The sequence below is a fragment of the Stylophora pistillata genome, chromosome 8 (assembly GCF_964205215.1).
Source record: "Stylophora pistillata chromosome 8, jaStyPist1.2, whole genome shotgun sequence".
NCBI classification, from domain to species: Eukaryota; Metazoa; Cnidaria; class Anthozoa; order Scleractinia; family Pocilloporidae; genus Stylophora; species Stylophora pistillata.
This window is the reverse complement of record NC_142526.1, coordinates 23,730,611-23,744,262: the sequence shown is the minus strand read 5'-3', so window position 1 is coordinate 23,744,262 and position 13,652 is coordinate 23,730,611. Positions and strand designations below refer to the sequence as shown.

Genomic DNA, 13,652 nt, shown 5'->3' with positions numbered 1-13,652 from the left:
TTTCCCCTCCTCTCCTGGAAGTCTTTCTCCTTTTTTGAGCTTTTTACGCACATCGTAACTCTCTGGAAATGTTATGAAATAACTTGATACTTACAGCAACAATATATTAGACTCTCTTTTATAAGTGAGAAAATTTCGTGGCTTAACCATGACTGGTCAAGCCAATGCTATCCCTTTACAAAAAAATCCAAGATGACGGACATGAAAAGGGGTGCTCTCATGGGAACTGCTATAACTACCTAACCTGTCAAGTTGGCTATAATTAACCTTATTCGGAGCCTAGAGCATTTTGCTTAACTTTGCATTAATTTTTAGACCCAGATTGATTGGAACCCAGACATGCCAAAATAGACTGGCTTCACAGCCGTGATCTGGAAACCCTTCGCAATTTGGGTTGTCTTAATTAACATTGAAGAGAGCTAAAATTTTTTGAAGAGATTAACAATATTTTGAACACAGAAAGTATAACTTTGACGTTTGAGAGGTTGAAGTAAAGGTCTGTCAACATGAGCGGTCTTGTGTAAGAAAATTGTCTAGGATGAAAACAAAGTAGCCTCAACTTGGCAAAAAAACATATCCACTATTATTAAACGCTGGATCATTGGATAATGGCTTCAAGACTTTTTATTGGCTCAGGTATTATGCTATATGATCGAGCCAATATACCATAATCTAATATCTGTACATTGTAACATCGGGTTTCTTCTTACAAAATAAAGTCGAGAAGATTTGTCTGTCTTGGGGGCGTTTTTTTAATAAAACAATTATTCCACTCGCGCCTCGTTGGCTATCTATCATCTCATATCCAACGCGCTTTCGTGGAATAATTGTTAAATATTTGTTCTTGGACACCATTTCTTCGCACTCGGAAAACCATTCCCTTCTTGGAACGGATATTTTCCGTTGACAAATATTAATGCAAATCTTGCTGAAAATAGGCGTTGTTTATATGTTGCATTTTTGATTACGCATTCCGAACCTAACAGATCCCCGTCAAATGATAGCAATTATTTACAACCTATGCGCTAATAACTGCGTCACGTATTTTCTCTTGTGCAGTTCAAAGGCAGTATATCTTGGTCAAATGCTGGCAAAATATCTACGGTGGAAAAGAGACTGTTAATAAACGGGCTTCTCTGCGAATTAGCTACTGCGTTAATTGTTTTCCATCGGATACAAACCAAATGCTGTATATCGAGGCTGGATGAATGACCAAAAACGCTATAAAAAGGGCTTTTTGGTTTGTGTGCGAGTTGGAATCCCTATTCCCGGAGATGTACAAAAGCAATCACTACTTCATTACTCAAGAACCTCTTTTTAATCAAGCTTTACTCATTTGTCGCTAACATTTTTTGATCTGTGGTATGCACGTAACACTACTTTGTCTCCCGCGATATACTTTTCGCACCTAAACAAGTTGGAAATAGGTAAGACAAAGAACATCCCTTCCTGTAGATGACTGTTCTCTTCAGGATCGCCCAAAATTACTGGTGCTGGCACAGTTGGCTTTTTTACGTAAGTAATTAAAATACAAGCAAACCCTCTTTCAATTTTATGGCCATAAAGCGTCACACGATTTTCGTCTACAATACCAACAGAGAGAATCTCGCCATCAACAACATAAACCGCTCCATTACCCTCCTTTGCTGCTACTTGCCCATCCTCAGCGTCACCTACCAGACTCCCACTGCTATTTGTCGCTGTGTTCACATCAGTCACTTGGGTACACCCAGCTCCACTTGACTGACATGCATTGCCACCTGAGGCACCACCCACACCAGCCACCTGACCACGACGCGCACCACCTGCCTGACTCCCATTGCCAATTGCTGCACCCCCCCCCCCCACTTCAGCCACTTGCCATCACCCAGCACCGACATTCACACCAGCTATCCGCCCATGACCCGCACCACCTGCTTGACTAATAAATAGTTACATTCATAAATAGATTAATAAATAGTTACATTCACCAAATACAAATTTTCAATCGGGCAACTTTAACTACATTTATTTAAATTATAGTTGACAATTATGGCCTCTTATTAAGAAAGAAAAATTAACTTACTATAGAAGGTTTGGTAATTAGGTGAGGGTAACTTTGTCTGAGAAAATGTTACAGGGGTCAAGGAAAAGTGTCTGTTGTTCATTTAACAGGTATCTGTATTAGGCAGGCAAATGTACATAAATGTTGTAGTTTTCGCCTAGAAAAACAAAATAGTTGAACATGTATAAAAACTGTCTTGTATCAAGGGCGGGGTTCTGCTGAAAAGGTGATTTGATATGATTATCTTAAAATATCCAAATTTAATATTACTATCATTTACATTTGCACAGTATGCAAAATCTATAAAGACCCCTTAATTACATTATGAAGTGGGTAGGGGAGGGGAGGGGGAGTTAAACAGTTCTCACTCAAAAACAACATACTTAATTGAAATGTAAATTATTTTTTTAATAATCTATGAAACAAACAGAATTGAAAGCATTTAATCTAAATAACCATTTAAGCATTTAATCTGAATAACCTAAATAACCTTTAAATGTAAGGTAGATATTCATACCTTGAATGGTCTTTTAGTTGGCCTGAAAACCTCTTCAGAATTTAAATCTGAAATTAAAGAAAATTATGTACATGTGATGTTCCTAATCGTTTTCAAAAAAAGTTCCTTGGCATCTTCATATTGGTATATTAATTACTTTAAATGGTGACTGTAAAAGCACTCTATACAGTACAGGGATCAAGCTTAAACCAGATTGGGCCTAAATGCAAAATCTGAAGTTAAAAACCCAACTAATGATTGCAATTTCCTGTTGCTGTCAATAATAATTATGGCAATAGCTAACAATCCTTGAAAAACAGAAAGAAGCAAAATAGATCGAAAACTACCAGTCAAAACTGACAGATGTGACCTTTTGACCTGGTTGAAGTGAAGCTTTGTTTCCAGAGAAGTCTGCTAGCCAAGATGATTGTCAGCAGTGAAAAATGTAACCATTGTTTTAGGTCTGAATTTCAGAGTATGCAAAATATGTTATTGAAAACTGCAATATAAAGTGTAGCACAGAACCCCTGTGTAATTTAAAGAGTTCCTCAAATTGCCTATATTCCAGATGGCCAGACTACAAACCAAAAAAACTTCCATGAAGGAGGCATTGAAGGAATATTTCCTGGCACAACACAACATGTCAGATGGAGGTGACCTGCAAATCATTAGCATTATATCTAGGAGATAAGGAGTTGTGAGCAGTATTACTAAGCCACTTCAAGCCACCAAAACTGAGATTAATAGCTCATGAACTTTGGCCTGACTACAGAGCTCTTTACCAACCCATTATAACAAAGATTACTAAAGTTTCTGACCACATTTCAGACAATAAAAACAATGTAATATGAACCCTAGCAAATTTGTTGTAACCATTACCCAGCTAGTTAATAGAATAGAACACAAAAAAAAATTACCATGTCATTGCAGGGATTTAATTTGGCCTTGTCTACACTAATTGAGTTTTCATTGACGTATTTCTGTCTGACATTGTCCACATTAGTAGTGATACTTTTTTGTAGGTTAAAATTAAATCAGGCATATTAGTTACTTTACGTTTTGGTTACATTATTGGTTACTTTACGTCACGTGGTGCAAAATCACAGGACAGTTATCATGCAATAACCCCTGTCCGTGTTGATATTTGTCCTCCGATTTTTTCCGTGAAAAAGAAACATAGTCAATTAACACATGAGTTTCAACTTTTCCGTTTTCCTATTTACATGGAAGGAAACCAAACTCGTTTTCTTTTTGCTTGCGTCAATAACGTGCATTCGCCATCAGATCACCACTGGCTTTTTTACTGTGTTTACGCGCAGTTTAATTGCGATGTGAAAATTAATGGGAGGGTTATAAAATAAATAAACCCCACTCTGGCTTGCTGGTATGTTGGCTGATAATGTTCTTGGCTGGGGGATTGCCCTAAAAATTTCATATTTGCCCTCGAAGCTTCGCTTCGCGGCCAAATATTCATTTTTCGGACAATCTCTCAGCTGCGGACATTATCAGCTGACATACCAGCAACCCGCGCGCTTACGATCTGCTGATGTTTACAGACGTTTACTGCTAAGAAAATCATTAAACAGCTGTCAAAGACAGACTCCCGGGCTTATCTTAAAAATCCTACACACGACTTCTGGCTATATCATATTATTTTCCTTTAAGTTTCAAAGTCTTCTTCCACTTCAGGTAGATTTTCCTTCACTTGAGTTCTTTCTTTTTTCCCCGTCGCAAGATTTCATATCGATTGAATATTTCTTTTAAATGTGAAGTGAAGCAACCTTTACTTCTCCGAAAATCGTCTTCTTTATCTTAGTTTCTATCTCCTGCATTCACAGTGGCCGCTCAACCATCAAATACAAGCTCTTAGGTAAACTTCTTACATAAGTAGAAAAAAATCCTCGCGCCGCCATCTTTGTTTTAAATTTTCGTCTTTTAAAATGAGGGACCTTTAGAAACCACGACGGCGACGGCAACGAGGTCGTGGAAAAACAAGAGATCTAATTGGCAGAACAATAGCTCAGCACGTGCGTTTTGAAACTTTGTACATTTCTTAGCCGTCCTATGCAAAACAACAACGTGAAATCGCCAAAATTTGCGTCGTCTGCGAACCGAAACCGCGATGGCAGATTATGTTAATTTCCATTTGGAACTCAACGGCTTCTTCATACGTCATGCTGAAGTTGAGCTGTGGCGCTGTATGAGACAGCAAGCTTCCGCAGCCATTTTTGAAAATCTAACTAAGAGTAGAAATTCATTTTTTAATCGGCTACATCTGATCCGACAATATAACCATAATGAATTCCACTGCGTGCGCTTTGCGCTTCGTGGGGTCCACGAAAAGGGGTCCATTGAACTGGTGCATGGACCCAGGGTCCAGGTTTTGTACTCTCCCGTCCAGCTCTCAAATTAATTAAAATATCTGGGTGAACCTTCATGACCGAAATGGTTTACCACATAATTTTTTATTAACAATTTGGTTTAAATTGTTTCACCAGATTGCCGTCGGTGGAGTTGCTGCTATCAAGTGAAACACAGATGAAAGTTAGCTTTTTAGCGGGCGCAACTAAGCAGGGAGTTGCGGGGCAGACGAAGAGTTGATGCGAAGAACATGATGATGGCTGAAATTGGAGAAGAACTGAAGTAGAAGTCGGCAATGTCTTGATGAAAAACTTGAACGAAAATGCCGAAAATTATGCCGGAATTTAAACCAAATCCTAGGCCGAAAGTACCTGAAAAGGAACCCAAAGGAAACCTAAGGGGAGGAACCACCCACACCACAGAGACCCCACTAACTACACTAGCTTCTCTAAATTAAGCCGAATGAAGTCCGCAGACTTCTGCCGAAATTCGATGATGCAAGGTTCATACAGAGCACTAAAAATTAACCCTCTCATCCAAATCACAAGGAATTTTCTCAATGACTTGGAGGTGTTTATCTTTCATCAGCGTCTTCTTACCGACTCTCTCCCAGCTGACCATCAGAGTAAATTGTGAGATGCAGAAAAAAATTGGAAAGAGGTGAAGAGTAACTTTAAAAGGTCTCATATTCCCAATTTTCAATTCCTTGCATCTTACAAAATTTCCCCATCAGAGTCAAACTGGTTCTGAAGTCAGATCTTGTCTCGCACGGAGGGGCTGCAACTGAACCAAGCACCGTAATTGAAATGGATCGAAATTCTTTAGAACCAGGTAAAACTGAAACTGACGAAAGAGAAATAAATGTAAATGAAAGAAAAAACAAGTAATTTGACTGGAACACTCGTTGATAGAATTTCTCTTTTTAATCCCAAGGCCCCGTCCACACGTATCCGGAGATTTTTGTATCCGCCAATTTTTTTTTGCGGATACAAAAATATCTGCGTCCACACGTAGCGTATACGAATCGCATACGACCGTCCACACGTATCCGATTCGTATCAGGACATCTCAAAGGATTAGTCAACAAAGCATAGAAAATCTCGCGCGGAAAAAGACTGGTTCTGATACTGTGACGTCAGAGTATACAAAAGTATACGGATACGAGCGTCCACGCGTATCCGGATACACAGTTTATACAGAAATTTCCACTCAGGAGAGCTTATAAAGAAATCTCCGGATACACCGAGCGTATACGGCGGACAAGTGTGGACGCCAGGTGTATCCGCATAAAAAAATTTGCCTATACTAAAATCTCCGGATACGTGTGGACTAAATGTCAAAACTTTTTGGGATGCGTTTCTTTCCCTTGTTGGCGTTTACAACGGAAATTTCCACAAAAGTTAATTTTTGCGATCTCTGTGGATTTAAAATCGGCATCAGTTGAGAGTCAGTATTTGTTACAATAGGCTAAAAAAATAAACATTCTTAACTTAATGAAAATAATTCTGGAACAAACTTGTTGCGCCTTTATCTTCAATGTAAAAACAACACCTAACATTATGCCATCCTGAGAAAATATATTTTGGGGACCTTTCAGGGTACATTTCTCGCTTTTCGCTCGACTTGAAATTAAGGTCTCGCCGATTATATGCGAATACATATATACAACTCGTTACTTTATGATTTCGTTTCATTGTTCAACAAGATAGGTGTTAATGAAAGCAATTCTCGAAAATAAAGGATTTCTTCTGAGAATACTTGTTTCCATTGCCGGCGGCGTAAAGTTTCCTTTTAACATTCACAAACAAGTAGGCCAACCGATATTGTTTACTTTTTTGTGGCAAGGGCTGTGGACAACAAAAATAGAAAAACAAACTAAACGAATTGTTGTTCAGAAAGCTATTTCCTCTTAAAATTTTAGCCAGGAAACGCATACACAAGAAAAAAAACTATTTGTCCTCGACAGTTTGAACCGGAGCTATATGCAGTGCGAACTTTAAGTTGTGACACGTTGACATGAAAAGGTAAAGCGGTGTTGTAGCATTGATACACGCACCTGTTTGGTCTCAATTTTCTTCCGTAAGGCGATGTGAAATTTCTCGTTTTCTGTTTCATGTTAGATGAACTGCCCGAAAAAGCTTTCAAAAATTGTTGTCTGTGAATTGTATCAAGTGAGCGCAGACAAAGTACTCATGAAAGTTTTAAACTGCGCGGCTTTCGGCATTGTTTTTTTTTTTTTTTTTTTTTTTTTTTGGCGAATTCACGTGACGGAATGCTCTCACCGACAATTTGCTTATTTAATTTCTTTCGTCATTGACGATTATTTCAGAGAGTTTTCTTCAGTTATGATCCAGGCCATTCTGAACTTGACAGTATCGTTTGTGTTGAGCCAAATACTCTTGTCAGTGTGTTCTGGTTTTACGATGCTATTTCGTGGAGAAGTTTGTGCGATGTTGCCGCACAAAAACTGATAAAATATGATAAAGAAAAAAAAGACTGTCTAAACTACGAAAGACATTCCTTTATCGTTTTCCTTTATCTTAGTCTTCAAATTGACAAGCTCCATGTTGTTGAACACGGATTTTTAAACCTGTACTGTCAAGGGGGCTGTCAAGAATTATTTATTTGACATTTCCAGAAATTGTCCGTCAGATATTCAGAACATAATTTTCTCTTGTTCAGAGAAATCTCTTCCAAATATCTTATTTAAAAATTTGACCTACAAACATTTCGGCGGAAAAAACTTTTCCACGACACTTGTCAAAAATGTTCGTACTTCAAATAAAAACTTCGCTGAATAGCTGTACATAATCAATTTCCGTCCTACTTACCGCTTTCATTAGGCTATCTTTAAAATAAGGAATGGGGAATGAGAAATCTTTAAAATGAGGAATCTTTAAAAGCGGGAATCTTTAAAATGAGGAATCTTTAAAAGCGGGAATCTTTGAAATGGTTAATCTTTAAAGCGGGAATCTCTTAAAACGTGGAATTTTTAAAAGTGGGAATCTTTAAAACGGGGAATCTTTAAAAAGCGGGAATCTTTAAAACGGGGAATCCTCAAAAGCGGGAATCTTTAAAACGGGGATTCCTTAAAAGCGGGAATCTTTAAAACGGCGAATCTTTAAAAGCGGGAATCTTTAAAACGGGGAATCTTTAAAAGCGGAAATCTTTAAAACGAGGAATCTTTAAAAGCGGGAATCTCTAAAATGAGGAATCTTTAAAAGCGGGAATCGTTACAAGCGGGAATCTTTAAAATGAGGAATGATTAAAAGTGAGAATTTTTAAAACGAGGAATCTTTAGGAGCGTGAAATGAAATCGGCCAAATGAATGTGTGGTCTATGGAAAAGTTGATCGTTTTTTCAATTTTAAGCAAGGGAACCCATCAAACTTCATGACTGGTGACACAAGTAAAACTAAGCTCTAATGGAAGGGCACTCAGCACATGTTTTCAACACTCAACATGACCAAATAACTAAAATAATTCTAGCGTCAGAACCTTTATTTTGATCAATAAGTTTCGTTGCGGCAATTCCTTATCTAATAAAAAAGCGTAGTGAACGACTCAATTTTTCGGTGTCTGTTTAAAGCGTGAAATATTAAACTTTGTCTAGACAAAATGTCGCACTTCTTCACTTACAGTCATGGGAAATCCGTTATGTGAAACACCAACTTTAATTTGAAAGCGTGAGAAATGAAGGCAATACAAACGACATTGAAAATAAATCTTTATTTAAGGTAGAATGTACAGGCAGAAACATAAACACCGTAATGTGACAGTGTGAACACAAACTGGCATGTTTCACGCTCGAACAAATACGTAGAAAGCTAAATACTGTAAACAAGAATACTCGTAGCACGCTTCATATTTCGAAACTTTATACTCGTTTACGTCTTCAGAAAGGTTTTAAAACATTTCTTAGCTGCTTTTTTGTCTGACATGAAATGTTCATCATAACAGGACAGCGACTTTTACTTCAGTTGGACGATCAATAAGCAAAATATTTTCTATGAACATTCTAGTTCTTTGTTGAAAAATTGCCAGAAAGTATGTTAAAAGTTCAGGCTGCCCCAAGCAGCCGGCTGTTATTTGAGGATAATACCGAAAAACGATGTCGATCAGAGTATTCAATCATAATGGCTTATAGAGCTGATGGCTGACTTACCATTCAGCCGGCTAATAAAAAAAAGAGTTATAATTGAGTGCCAATGGATATTCCTTTTGAAAGACTCCCGCTTTTAAAGATTCCTGCTTTAAAAGATTCCCTGTTTTAAAGATTCCCGCTTTTAAAGATTCCCCGTTTTAAAAATTCCCGCTTTTAAAGATTCCCGCTTTTAAAGAATCTCCATTTTAAAGATTCCACGTTTTAAAGATTCCTGCTTTTAAAGATTCCCGCTTTTAAAGATTCCCGCCTTTAAAGATTCTCCATTTTAAAGATTCCCGCTTTTAAAGATTCTCCATGCATTTTAAAGATTCCCGCTTTTAAAGATTTCACGTTTCTTTGTCCACCTTCTAACTCGCCGGGAGCATAGAGATATCTCACGTTTTTTGAATAGTCAAGTCTCTTTTCTTTGAAGCCAACAGGTCTTGAATAAGAAGTTGAACTCATTGCGTCAACCGGCTTTTCTTTGATTGCGCCAATTGGTTTCTTTCCAGTCAATCTTGTCACCTCACGATTTAATGATGAAACAACTTCTGGAAGCCTCTTCACCCATTCTGTTGATCTCGTTCTGTCTTTGAAGTTCATCTCTTGGCCGTATTGGAAACTAAAAAGGCGCTCACCCAAAGTTCGATTAAATCCCTCAACTATCCCTTGATCTCTATGAACGTTTACGTTTCCTCTTCTAATTCTCACATCATGCTTTGCCATCCGCTTTAGTTGTTTTACCCATGAATTCACGTCTAGGATCAACCTGAAGAATTTTTGGCCATCTCAATGGCCCTCTTTTGTAAATTGTCTGGAAAGCCTTTGAGACCTCAGAAGATTCTTTTGAGGTGAGATGTTCAGCAGCCTGGAATCTGCTCGCAACATCAACCACTGTCAATGCATATTTATAGACCTTTCTAAAAAGTTTGTCATGAGAAAGGAAAAGAAGATCGGCCTGATGAACTGCATTTGGAAAATCAACATCAAACGTTGGCCGTGGGATATGCTTAGGTGCAGGCAAATAAATCTGCCTGATGGCTTGTCTCATCAGCCAAAGCTTTGCAACATCTTCAGGAACCCGAGCTTCTTCTGCCAACTTTTTCATTGCACCCAATCCCTTCCAAAATCCTTTCGGGCTATAGTAAACTCTTGAAAGTTTTCTCTCCATTTTCTTTTGCTTTCACAAAAATCGACTTGCGGCTAATCCCAAAGCCAAAGCCATTCCTCCGGCATAAATCATTTCACCTTGTTTCTGTTGTGTGCTCGGTTTGTAGACGTTAGAAAAATGTAGTTCTTTCATATCAAGCTCTTCACTATGTGCCTTGTTGTAAAGCTTTATAGCATAATCTGTATCAACAAAATTTTTGATTTGCCTCTTTTTTGATTCGGTCGTTTGGTGCAATCCAATCGAGAAGCTTTGTTCGATTCTCTTAATATTTCTCATAAGCTGCCTGGTATTTTTCTACAGCAAGATCATGTCTCTTCTCTCCTTCAACACTATTTTTATCGCCACTCAAATATTTTGCGAGATAGCTCCCACCAACAAATGCAGTTGCATTGATGAGTGCTCCTCCAATCATTGTTGCTATGCTTGCCATTTTATTAATCGCTGGCAAGTTTTCATCATGAAACTAATCTCATAGAATATTGAGTTAGTCTGCGTTGTCGCCGCAAACTCAAATGCATTTCTTAAGATGGCAAAATCTTCTGTTATTAAAGATATTTTTTTGCTGCGATTAATCCAGCGATCACGAGAGTGAACTTTACATAGTTCATGAGATTTGAACTCGGATCAGAAGTCATCGGTTCTTTGATAACTCTCTTTGCTACCCATCCAATTCCAGCAGCCAATCCAGTCAACGCAGCTGAATCAGTCAAAGTTTTCACAAGTGTATTATCAGATATTTTTATTTGGAAGACAAAAAAAATCAATCCATTGGTTTTACTCCTTTTGGAATTTGAGGCAACTCCGCAGATTCCCCCGCAGAGATGCGCTGAATTTTCCTTGGTTCTGGGTTTGGTCGTGATTTTACGAGCTCCATCAACTCTTTCCTTTTATAGTACAGTCCTGCCAGTGAAAGAACAGTACTTGCTACTGAAAGAATTTGAGTGAGTGAGAATGATGATGATGATGATGATGATGGCTCTGGTTTTGGTTCTGGTTCTGGCTCTAGGTTTGGCTGCTTCGAAGCATCTACCTTTTTTTGCTCTCTAACTCTTCTGTTATGTTCAGTAAGTTTTTTCCCAGCAGCGACACGCCCTGGATCTTTTTTCGGTTTCGTCTTATTTTGATCAGTTGAAGTGACTTGTTGTGCTGGCGGCGACTGCGACGGCTCTGCTGGATCTTGAGTTTCTTTTTCTTCCATTTTAAATCTTGTCACAATATTTTCAAGTTCTTTTTCAAGTTCTTATTCAAGTTGTTATTCAAGTTTTTATTCAAGTTCTTCACAATTACTTTCTACTTCAACATTAATCGCATTTGGTTTTAAGGGAACTTCAACATTTTTGGCAGTGAGAAGAGCAGCACTTGCGATCGCCATGTACTTTCCATACTTCAAACTCAAGCTTCCTGCAATCATTCCGAGTTCTCTCTTCGCAATGAAGTCATCGTTCAGGTCTTTCATGAGTTTTCCTTCATCAACAGGGAGAAAATACGCTAACGCTTTACACGAAAGCTGAAGAAATGTGTCGACTATCGCATCACAAGTCTTTGAAGAGATTGAGGCCTCATATCTTTTGAAGTACTTCTCAACATCTTTTTCAGAAAGCCTTTTGACTTGATCCTGGGTGAGAGAAGCACCAATCATTTCCTTTGCTCTTCCACTCGCAACGAGAACAGCAAGTTGCTCTCGGTGATCTGAATGACTTGTGGGTTCTGCTTCAAGAATGTTCATAGCAATAATATCTGTGATTGCTTCTTGTTCTTTGCCCGCTTCGCTCATCTCTATTTTATTTCTTTTTCAAATTTTATATCGAAGGGATGGCAAAGTGATAAAATCAGATGAGAATATTTTTCATTCTTCAGCTTTGCTATTAATTCAATTTGCTCTTCTTTCGTCAAATCACCTGCATAATCATCAAATGTTGCCTTCATATCCTTGGCCGAAGGTGTGTAGAATAAAACAGTGCAGCAGTGTTTTCTCTGAATGGTTTTGCGATACTTGTCATCTGCTGTGTGAGCACCCAAACACTGATTCCCTTGTGTCTTGCACTAAATGCTAAATTCACGAGTTCATTTGTCCTGTGCTTCACAGTCATCAAGGATGATACGTGTATTAGTTCCCTCATAAACAAAACTAATGAGCTTGAGACAAAAGTCAATCTGGTTTTCAAGTGGAGTCAAGATAAAGAGGTCTTTGTCTAAATCCCCAAACTTATCATAAGTTTTGTTGTGGATGAATGTTGGACAAATCAAAAAAATGTAATCGAATTTCTGATTGAATTTATTGCTCAAAAGATTGACGACATATTTTGTCTTTCCTGAATTTGTTGGTCCAACTATTAATGCATTGAAAGGAATATTCTGAGGATTCATATTTTATGGTGGCCATGTGAAAAAGTTGAGATCTTGTCTTCTCTCATGATTCTCTTATCATCATTTGCGCTCAAAGCAATCTTGTTGATGGTCTCACTGAATATCTCATGTCTGTGTGATCTGATTACATTCATCTTTCTCATTTGTATGTTTCCGCTAAATAAGCACTTTTTGTAGTCTTCGTGAGTTATATTCTTCTTTATCATAGTCTTGATTCCCTAACACTTCTTCTCTTCTTTGCCCTCAAGAATCTTGTAGCTGTAAAGTTTTGCTCTCAATCCAACAAACTCCTCAATAATCTTTCCACCAGCCTCATCTTTCATCATGCCCATAACTTGTTGCAACCAGTTGGGATCTTTGAAATGTGGTCTTTTGGAAAGTTGCTGGTGTCAAACTTTTCTTTAACATCTGCTGCTATGTCCTTGTAAAAGTCTTCAGTTTCAATCTCATACATGAGACTGTCAGTGTCTGTGAAAAGAAGCTTGGCTTTATCTCCATATTTCTTTTTTATGTAGTTGTAGTGGAAATCGTACATCAAAGTCTTGCTGAGATCAAGAATAGCCATTCCACAGAAAACTGGCTTGTCAAACTTTATTGATGTTCTCCCCATATGTATTGCAATGAGATTTTCGTCAAATATTGTGCAATGCTTGAAGTTTGGTTTTGCTGAAAGCTTTTGTGCTTTCTTTCGATTGTTCAGAAGCCTCACATCAACTCGTTTCCTGATGTTTTCCATTGTTTTTCCAAACACAGAGTTGTTCATCAACTTGAAGAAATCCTTTTCAAATTCATTCTTTGCATTCGTGCGCATATTTGTGTTGAGTTCTATACAACTTTTCAGCCAAGGTTCTTCTTCAAATTTGATTCCTCTGTAAATCTTTTTCACCCTCAAGCCGAGTTCAAGGCACTGTTTGAGATTCTGGTGATGAATGATATATTTCTTCTTATCGTTCAGATTTGGCACAAGTTTCTCAACTTTGTTTGAGTTGATCATGATTCTCTCTGGAGCAAGAGGATAATCGTTGTGAAGATCGTGAAGCTCTTTTGGATATTCAAGATCAACCTCAAGA

General features: G+C 38.0%; 1 pseudogene; it reads right to left on the bottom strand.

Moving 5' to 3' along the window:
* Window positions 1-12,429: 12,429 nt before the first annotated feature.
* On the bottom strand, window positions 12,430-13,383 carry LOC148725588 (uncharacterized; annotated as a pseudogene).
* Window positions 13,384-13,652: the final 269 nt, after the last annotated feature.